The sequence below is a fragment of the Lactuca sativa genome, chromosome 3 (assembly GCF_002870075.4).
Source record: "Lactuca sativa cultivar Salinas chromosome 3, Lsat_Salinas_v11, whole genome shotgun sequence".
NCBI lineage: Eukaryota > Viridiplantae > Streptophyta > Magnoliopsida > Asterales > Asteraceae > Lactuca > Lactuca sativa.
The window spans coordinates 317,837,958-317,846,897 of NC_056625.2; the positions used below are offsets into that span (position 1 = coordinate 317,837,958).

Consider the following 8,940-nt stretch of genomic DNA (forward strand, 5'->3'; position numbering starts at 1 on the left):
TTAAGTCATTATTCCTTGTCTTATATGTGGATCAACATCAACAAAATAATAATAATAATAATAATAATAATAATAATAATAATAATAATAATAGTACACCTTGATGGGTTGAAAGGGGCAGCAACCTGCTATTGAAATGTGATTTTCGCTTTTAAACTTGCATCTCTTAATTTTATTCTTGTTTTTATTTTGTACTTTTTAGCTTGGTTATTTTCGTTTTCTTTTCATTAAAATGTCTTCCATTTCTACAGAAAATGTAAAAAGAATTATTTGCATTGAAGATTCAATTCGACCTTTCTTATGTGAACTACATTTTTAGACCGGGTCAAACTGAATATTGATGGCCCGCACATGGTCCGGTGGTCCCTTAGTTTCATCACCTAGCCGACCATTCATTGAATTAAATTTTAGTGTGCACAAAAAGTCTACTAGTCAAGCATCAACCTTTATATTTAAATATTTAATTAATTAAAGTATATATTTTTCTTAAATGCAGCTACCTTTTCAAATTAAAGTGGTGGACGAGATGGCTATATCACCGGCCAAAATTTGAACATCCTTATTTAATTTATGAAAACTATGGTTGGATATAACAAGATAAACAATTTGTAATGTGTCGTATGTGATAAACAATTTATATCAAATGATGAGATAGTGGCTATAGTGATGTAGTCATGTTTATCCAGAAAAAAATGTATTTTATCTTAATTTTAAGAAATTCAAGTAGCAACTTCAAACATAATTTTAGATAATGTTTTGAGCTTGCATCGGGTTGAAAAGTCAACCTCTCTTCGGGTTCGGCGATATTAACTTGGAAATCATCTAAGTGGCTCGCAGAATCAATTGTTCGATAAGATCCCTCCGCTTCAAATACTTGGGTATAACCACGGGGCCTTTTATGTCGTGTGAATTTCAATTATTTTTTATGACAAAGTTTAATTTATTTTTAAATTATTTTAAATTTAATTTAAGTTTTAAAAGAGGCTTGAATGGTTACCTTAAAGGAAGATGGTAACACCTTAGACTCATGGCGGCCTTAATGTGTAACAAATTAAGCCCTTGCTTAGGGTCCCCATCGGCAGAAAAAAAGATAAAAAGAAACCGCTATCGATTGAATGCGACTCACAACTCAGCGATTGTTCTTCAATTCTTCTTCTTTCTCTGTCGTTTGAATCTGATTAATTGATCTTATTCTTCAATTCTTCTTCTTTCTCCGTCGTCTGAATTTCTGATAGATTCTATTTTCTGATTGTTCAAAAAAAAAAAAGTGGTGATTCCATTGTTGATTCTTCTTTTTGAAAGGCTATCAAGTGTCAAGACTCAATACCTCAATTTATTTGGTGATTCCTGAATTTTAAAAAGTAAGTTCTTCTTCCATTCTTGTTCTTCTTCTTTGATTATTTATGATTGTGATTTGTGAATTTGTGAAAAGCTGAAAATCTATTATCTATGTTAAATTTTGTTATTTTGATTAAATTAAATTTGTTTGATGCACTACACCAAATAAAGTACAGTTATTTTGATGAATTTAAATTTGTTTGATACACCCGTATTATATATGCAGTAATTTATTTTTGATTCTGTAGTAGTGCTAGAAATATATATATTTTTTTGTTTTCTTCACAAATGAAAGGATATAAATTCGTTTTTTTATTAGGGTCAATAAGGCTTAATTTTTTTTAATATTGACTGTGTCAAGTTGGATTTTGGAATTTGGAATCAGGTTTCTAATTTTTTTTGTTATATGATTTTTTATTGTATTGTTCAATGATTACAACAGATTACATAATATCAGGTTGGAACAAATTTGAGTTTTCGGTTCTCCAAATTTGAGCTTTCCATTATCTCAGGGTGGTATAATCTTAATCCATATCTTTTATACTTATACTCTTATAGTGTAACATCCCGAATTTCAGGTGTGTCTCTTAAACCCTTTTCCTTTTCCAAGGTTGTCAAGTTAAGCCCTTAATTGAAATATTAAGGCAAATGAGTACGCTGGGCGTACTGAAGAGTATGCTGCGCATACTCATGCGCTTTAATTGGGCGCGAACTCGCCTAGGTACGCTGGGCGTACCCAAGGTTACGCTAGGCGTAGCGGGCCCAGATGCAAACCCTAATTTATGGCTTGTGCACTATAAAAGGAATGCTAAGGCCTTATCCTCAGCCACCATTTCAGAGAGTGGAATCCTAAGAAAGCATTTCCTTAGTCCTAAAGCTTGTGTGTGAGTGTTTTGAGCTAAAAGTGACTTTGTGTGTTAGTGAAGAAGAAGGAGGGGTACTTGTGGAGGCTAAGGTTTGGAGTTCAAGCTTGGATCTAAGTTCTTCAGAGGAAGGAGCTTCACTTTGAGGTAAAAAGATCATAACTTTCCTATTTATTTTGGTTTGGTGTTTTATGGTCCATTTCTAGGGTTTAAGTCCAAAAGGTGGAGACTTTATGAGCAAGAGGGGCTCCATGGACCTAGATCTGTCCCATTTCAGTGTTATGTGTGATGTTGATCCATAAAAATCCCAACTTGGTCGTCATTACGAAGACAAGTTTGAGTTATGGGCTTTAGAGTGTTTAAAGTGGAAAGATTTGGGTGTTGGTGACTCTCATAGCCATGCAAAGGCTTAAAGTCACCAACTTTATGGATTAAGAGGCTTAGGGTTGGTCAGATCTGAGAGTTGGACGTGTGTCTTAACCGTTTAAGACCCCAAAAGCTAAGGAGCATGAAACTAGGACTTACGCTGGGCGTAATCCATGTACGCGCAGCGTAGGGGGCCGCGTTCCCCGTTTCTGTGAGGTTGTTGGGTACCCCCAGCGTACAGGTTTGGTACGCGCAGCGTAACCCGGATAGTTGACTTTTGTTGACTTTTAGGGTTTGGTCAATGTTAGGGTCTTTGAGTAATGAGAGGGGTAAAATGGTCTTTTACCCGTCTGAGAGTGCTAAGAGAGGGATTAGTCTAGTCTTGAGAGTTGTATTTATTAGAGTACTTATTCCATGTGATTAGGCGGAGGCTAGACCAGATTTTACCGAGTTCGAGATTTACTGAGTTACCCGAGGTGAGTCTTCTCACTATAATTTACCTAGAGTGGTATTTAGAGTTATATGACAGAGTATCTTGTATGTTGTTTATGTGATTGTGATACACTACATTATTTCTATGTGATTCATGCCGTGTATGTTCCAGAGTTTAAAGAGTTAGAACCGGAAGGTTCTCAGAGTTAGGACCAGAGGGTCCACAGAGTTAGGACCGGAGGGTCCACAGAGTTATAGCCTTGAGTGACTAATATGTTTTATATGTGGTATTTTAGGGAACTCACTAAGCCTTGTGTTTATAGTGTTTGTGTTATGTGTTTCAGGTACCAGTGAGGATCGTGGGAAGGCGCCGACATGATCAGTACACACTATTGGAGTTTCATACATTTTGATCTTGGGATGTGATTTTATGGATTTGTTATGTGGTACATTGAGAACTGATAATCTTTATGAATGAAATTACATTTTTAAAAAAGTTAAAATTTTGTTTGAAATTTACGTTGTTACACGTTGGTATCAGAGCCTTGGTTTGAGGGATTCGGGTGCACCTTCGGGCGTATCTTAACTCAAACTGTGGACTTGAGAGATTTTCAAAAATAAAACCATAATTTTTTTTAAAGATAGTAAAAGGTTTTGAAAAGAGCAGAGCAGATCAGTGTGTACAATCAGCCAGCGCCCAAACGGTGATTTCCCAAAATACCCTTATATTATGCATTATGAGATATGACATGATATGTTGTGCATGTTAGAGTAGGCTATGTATTCTTATTTGCACTAGAGTGGCATGATTTGTGATGCCTTAGCCTAGGGATTTTGCTGCTAGGAGACGCTTGAGAGTGAGTATGTAGCAGCGAGGAGTTTTTGAGAGGTCTGCTAGAGAGTAACTTATGCATAGTGAGAGTAGAGTACTCGGGATTCGGGATCCTAGGAGGAGGACTTGCGGTGAATATTGATGCAGTGTGGAGGTTAGTATTGGGCCCGTGCTACTGAAGACACCGGATCAGTACGCAACCCAAGTAAGAATCCTTAGGTGCTAGTGATCGAGTAGGAATGGGATATCGAGTGCGTGCATACTCGAGCGAGACTTTGATATTTTGTGTTGTATTTCAGATACATCATGGTTGGGACACGCCACAAACCTGAGAGCAGCGGCGTTAGTGATGAGGAGCTCCGCCAGATGATCCATGAGGAGGTGGCTGCGACGATCCGTGCAAAGATACCAAAGATGTTTGGGTCTATTAAGACCACCCTGATTGAGACATTCGACGAGAGGTACGCAACGGTTACTGAGGCTGCGGCCACTGCGGCTGTTGCTGCTACTAGACCTCAAGGTGGCGATTCGTTGCTGTTCCGGGAGTTCAACAACATGAAGCCACCAGAGTTTGATGGGACGTAGGATCCGATTGCTGCGATGATATGGGTTTCTGACATCGAGGGATGCTTCTATACATGTTCTTGTCCGGAGCATCTGAGAGTTCGGTTCGCGCTGAGCCAGCTTCACTTAGGAGCGAAGGATTGGTGGAAGTTTATGACAACACTGTTGGATTAATGTCTAAGTCCATAACTATATTTGGTATGTACTTGACCCGACCCGGCATGGTCCATTTGGGTTGCACTTCACCGACACAATGTATATGGATAGTCTTTTGAGAATAGTATATTTATGAATTGTATTAATATATTATAAGTTCTAATATATTAATATATAATCATATTATTTAATTAGTATTGATCAATAATTAATTTATAAGTAATTAAGTGATCAAAATGAACTAATTAAATATGGACTCTTATATATATGGAATGGGCCAAGTTCATTTAGGTTGGGCTAAGCTTTCGTGGATAGTCCATGGAGTGTTTAACCAATGGATCATATGAAATGAAAGGTCATGGGTTTAACCCTAGTCTCCATACTATATAATGATGTCATTGGTTGGTGAAATTGGCACTAGTGTGGGTACACTAAGAGGGCTAGCCGATTTCACTAGAGAGAACCAAGTATCCATATTCTCTAAAGTCTTCCAAGGTGTTTTGGTGATTTGTGATTCCACTTGAGGCTTCCACACTATTGGGGCTAAGCTCGTAAAGCTTGAAGACATCAAGCTACATCAAAAGGTATGTCATCTAACTAGTACTTTGTAGTATAAGGGCTTCATAATATGCTAGTTAGGATTAAAGCCTTGGAAAGTTCTTTTTTGCATGTATGATATAGAAATCATAGATCCAAGGTTTATAGGGTTGCATGTACACCATAGGAGTGATAGAATGCTCAAAACCCATCAAGCACACTATTCTTCTGCAAAGCTTGCCGCGGTGACCTGGGAGAGGTTCACCGCTATGTTTCGTGATGAGTACGTTCCCCCGGTGGAAAGGGAACGTTTGGCCCAGGAGTTCTTGACCCTCAAGCAGGGTACCGAGTCTGTTACTGTGATCACCAGGATGTTCCATGAGAGGGCAATGTTCTGCCCTGAGCACGTGTCTTCCGAGCAGGCATGCATGAGTCGATATTTGAGCATTTTGAGGAGAGACATCTGCGAGTTCGTGGCGAACTTTTCATACTGGACATTTGTCGAGCTTCAGGAAAATTCTCAGAAGAGGGAGACAGAGCTTGAGACTCAGGCTAGGGAGGAGGCGGAGTCTCAGATGAGGGATCGGCGATCGGCTCTATCCCAGCCGACAGCCAAGCGGGCCAAGCTTGCCGATTCGAGATCAGGGAACTAGAAGGGCCGCACTTGTGGCAAGTGCGGCAGGAGTCATGAGGGGGTTTGCAGAGCAGGGTCTTGCTACAAGTGTGGCAACGAGGGGCACATGGCCAAGGATTTCCCTAAGGGGTTTGTGGTTTGTTTTCACTGCAACCAGACCGGACACCGGAAGGCCGAGTGTCCGTAGTTGCGGGGGTCAGCACAGGGAGCATCACAGGGATCTGCCCTTGCTACCGTACGAGCTACAGAGAGTCGGCCAGTGAAGGCTGAGGCGCCAAAGGCTCGCGGGAGAGCCTTTTAGTTGGTAGCGGAGGAGGTCCACGCAACGCCCGATGTTGTGGCTGGTATGTATTCTTTCATCTATTTATTTTGAGTTTGAGATATTATGCTTATATTATGATATGAGTAGGTACATTTCTTGTGAGTTCTGTACCTTCTTTGGTGTTATTTGACTCGGGTGTGAGTCGATCTTTTGTGTCGTTATCCTTTAGTCAGCACATCAATATCTGCCGAGAGGCATTGAGTCGACCTCTTCGAGTTTCCGTAGCTGACAAGCGAGCGGTATATGCTACTGAGGCGATTCGAGGTTGTGTACTCGAGATCTTCGGTGTTAAGTTTCCGATTGATTTGGTCCCGATGGCGATGAGGGATGTCTGTGTCATCGTGGGCATGGACTGGTTGAGCAAGTTTGGAGTGGTTATCGACTGCGAGCGACAGTTGGTGACCATACGAGACCCTAGTGTGGGAGTTCTTACAGTTTATGGAGAGGATACCCGTTCTGGGTCAGCATTTTGTTCGGCTGCTAGGGCAAGGTAGAGCCTACAGCATGGCTGTAGTCGGTTCGTGGCTTATGTGGTGGATAGGTGAGTAGATGCAGAGAGGTCGAGGTCGGTCGATGAGGTCCCGATAATGCGTGAGTTCCTGGACGTTTTTCCAGAGGAGTTATCGGGAGTGCCTCCCGAGAGGCAGGTAGAGTTCTGAATCGATTTGGTTCTGGGGGCAGCGCCTATTGCCAAGGCTCCCTATCCCCTTGCGCCACCAAAGATGCAGGAGTTATCCTCACAGCTGCAGGAGCTGCTGGGGAAGGGGTTTATTTGGCCGAGTAGCTCGTCGTGGGGAGCGCCGATCCTCTTTGTCAAGAAAAAGGATGGTTCACACTGGATGTGCGTAGATTACCGGGAGTTATACAAGCTAACAGTCAAGAACTGTTACCCCTTACCGAGGATCGACGATTTGTTCGATCAGTTAAAGGGAGCGTCTTGGTTTTCCAAGATTGATCTTGTAACACCGAAAATTTTCAAACATTTTTTCATATTTTTAAAACATATTTTTATTCATAAACATTATAAAAATCTCATTGTTTCACATATCAATCCAAATAACACATCCCAAGATCATAATGTATAAAACTTCTCGTGTGTGTACTGATCATGCTGGTGCCTTCCCGTGATCCTCACTGGTACCTAAAACACATAAAACCAGACACTATAAGCATAAAAGCTTAGCGAGTTGCCCAAAATACCACATGTAACACATATTAGCCACTCGAGGCTATAATTCTGTACGACCCTCTAGTCAAAGTGTCTCAGTGGGACCCTCCAGTCCCATAACTCTGTGGACCCTCTGGTCCTAACTCTGTGGACCATTCGGTCCTAACTCTGTAAACTCTGAATCACATATAGTACAGAATCACATAGATAACACATAGCATACAATATACTATGTCACATAACTCTAATTACCACTCTAGGTAAAGTATAGTGAGAAGACTCACCTCGAGTAACTCGGTAAACCTCGAACTCTGAAATACTGCACTAGCCTCCGCCTAATCACATAGATAATTACTCTAATTAATACAAATTCTAAAGTCTAGGCTAACCCCTCTCTATAAGTTCTTCAATAAGGGTAAAAGACCATTCTACCCCTCTAATGGCTCATAAGTCTAAACACTGACTAAACCCTAAACGTCAACAAAAGTCAATGGTCAACCTTTGACCCGACTCGGCGAGTCCAAGCGGGTTCTGTGAGTCCTTCTAGCCTCTCTTGGCTCGTCGAGTCATCCTTCTACTCGACGGGTTCCTCCTAACACGAATCGCAGGGCAACCCCAACTCGACTCGTCGAGTCCACTTATGAACTCGACGAGTTGCCTCCATGATCATACTCAAATGACCTTCTGAGGTCAGATTTGTTTCACTAATCCATAGATCTGATCTTCCCAAGCATAATAATCACGTAAAGGTCGAATCTTGGTACACATGCAACAACCCCAATGCTTCCTTTGGTGAAATAACTACTAAAAGGGCAACCTAAGTTCATTTCCTCCATGAAACCACATAAAGCAGGCTAGCTAAGGCTCTCTGGACCTCAAAAGGTCTAGATCCAGAGTCTATCTCTCAATGGGACAACATAAGCATCAAATCAAGCCAATAAAGGGTATAGAAAACCCTAAAATTCAAGGATCTCATACTAAACAGAAAAATGGATCGATTTTCTACCTTAAAGTTATAGATCCAAGCTGGAAACCCACTGAAATGCAATCCTATTGACCTCCCTTTGCTGGAACACTTTCTCCTTTGCAAAATCACACCAAAAATGATCAAAAAGTCTTAAACTCTCTCACAAATCGCTCACAACCGCAAGGGTATCTCTCTCTGGACTGGTAGCCGCAAATGGAGGCCATAAAGGCCTTTAAATAGGGCACAGACCCCGAGAATTAGGGTTTCAATCCACAGCGCAGACTCGTCGAGTCCACCCTTTTCGACTCGTCGAGTCCGTTCATTAATCCAGTCAGCAGTCGCGGTCCTACTCGACGAGTCTACGAGTCAACTCGTCGAGTCCCTCTCTTTTTCTCAATAATAAAATGATAAAATATAATACCTGGAAATCCGAATGTTACAATTCTCCCCCACTAGAATCAGACTTCGCCCTCGAAGTCTTACTCTTCAAACAACTCTGGATGTTGCTCACGCATCTCTAACTCCGTGTCCCAAGTCAGCTCGGACCCTCTACGATGTTGCCACTGGACCTGAACTAGGGGCACCTCCTTGTTCCTCAGAACCATGATCTTTCGATCCACAATCGCAACTAGTCTCTTAACATAATTCAGGCCGGCATCCACCTGAATATGCTCCAATGGTACCAGCTGTAATATCCGGATTTTCTGGGTTATTACTGTGTAGTTCAATCTTTTGGTTAAAGGAGAGACTCGACGAGTTGA

General features: G+C 41.3%; 1 long non-coding RNA gene across 2 annotated transcripts; it reads left to right on the top strand.

The window, feature by feature from the left end:
• Window positions 1-201: 201 nt before the first annotated feature.
• Window positions 202-4,630, top strand: LOC122197243 (uncharacterized). Of its 2 annotated transcripts, XR_008230605.1 has the most exons (5): window positions 202-878; window positions 1,303-1,361; window positions 1,781-2,348; window positions 2,992-3,043; window positions 3,344-4,630. It is a non-coding gene; the product is annotated as an uncharacterized LOC122197243 (long non-coding RNA). The 2 variants fall into 2 exon arrangements; XR_006189967.2 differs by lacking the exon at window positions 202-878 and having other exon boundaries at window positions 887-1,361.
• Window positions 4,631-8,940: the final 4,310 nt, after the last annotated feature.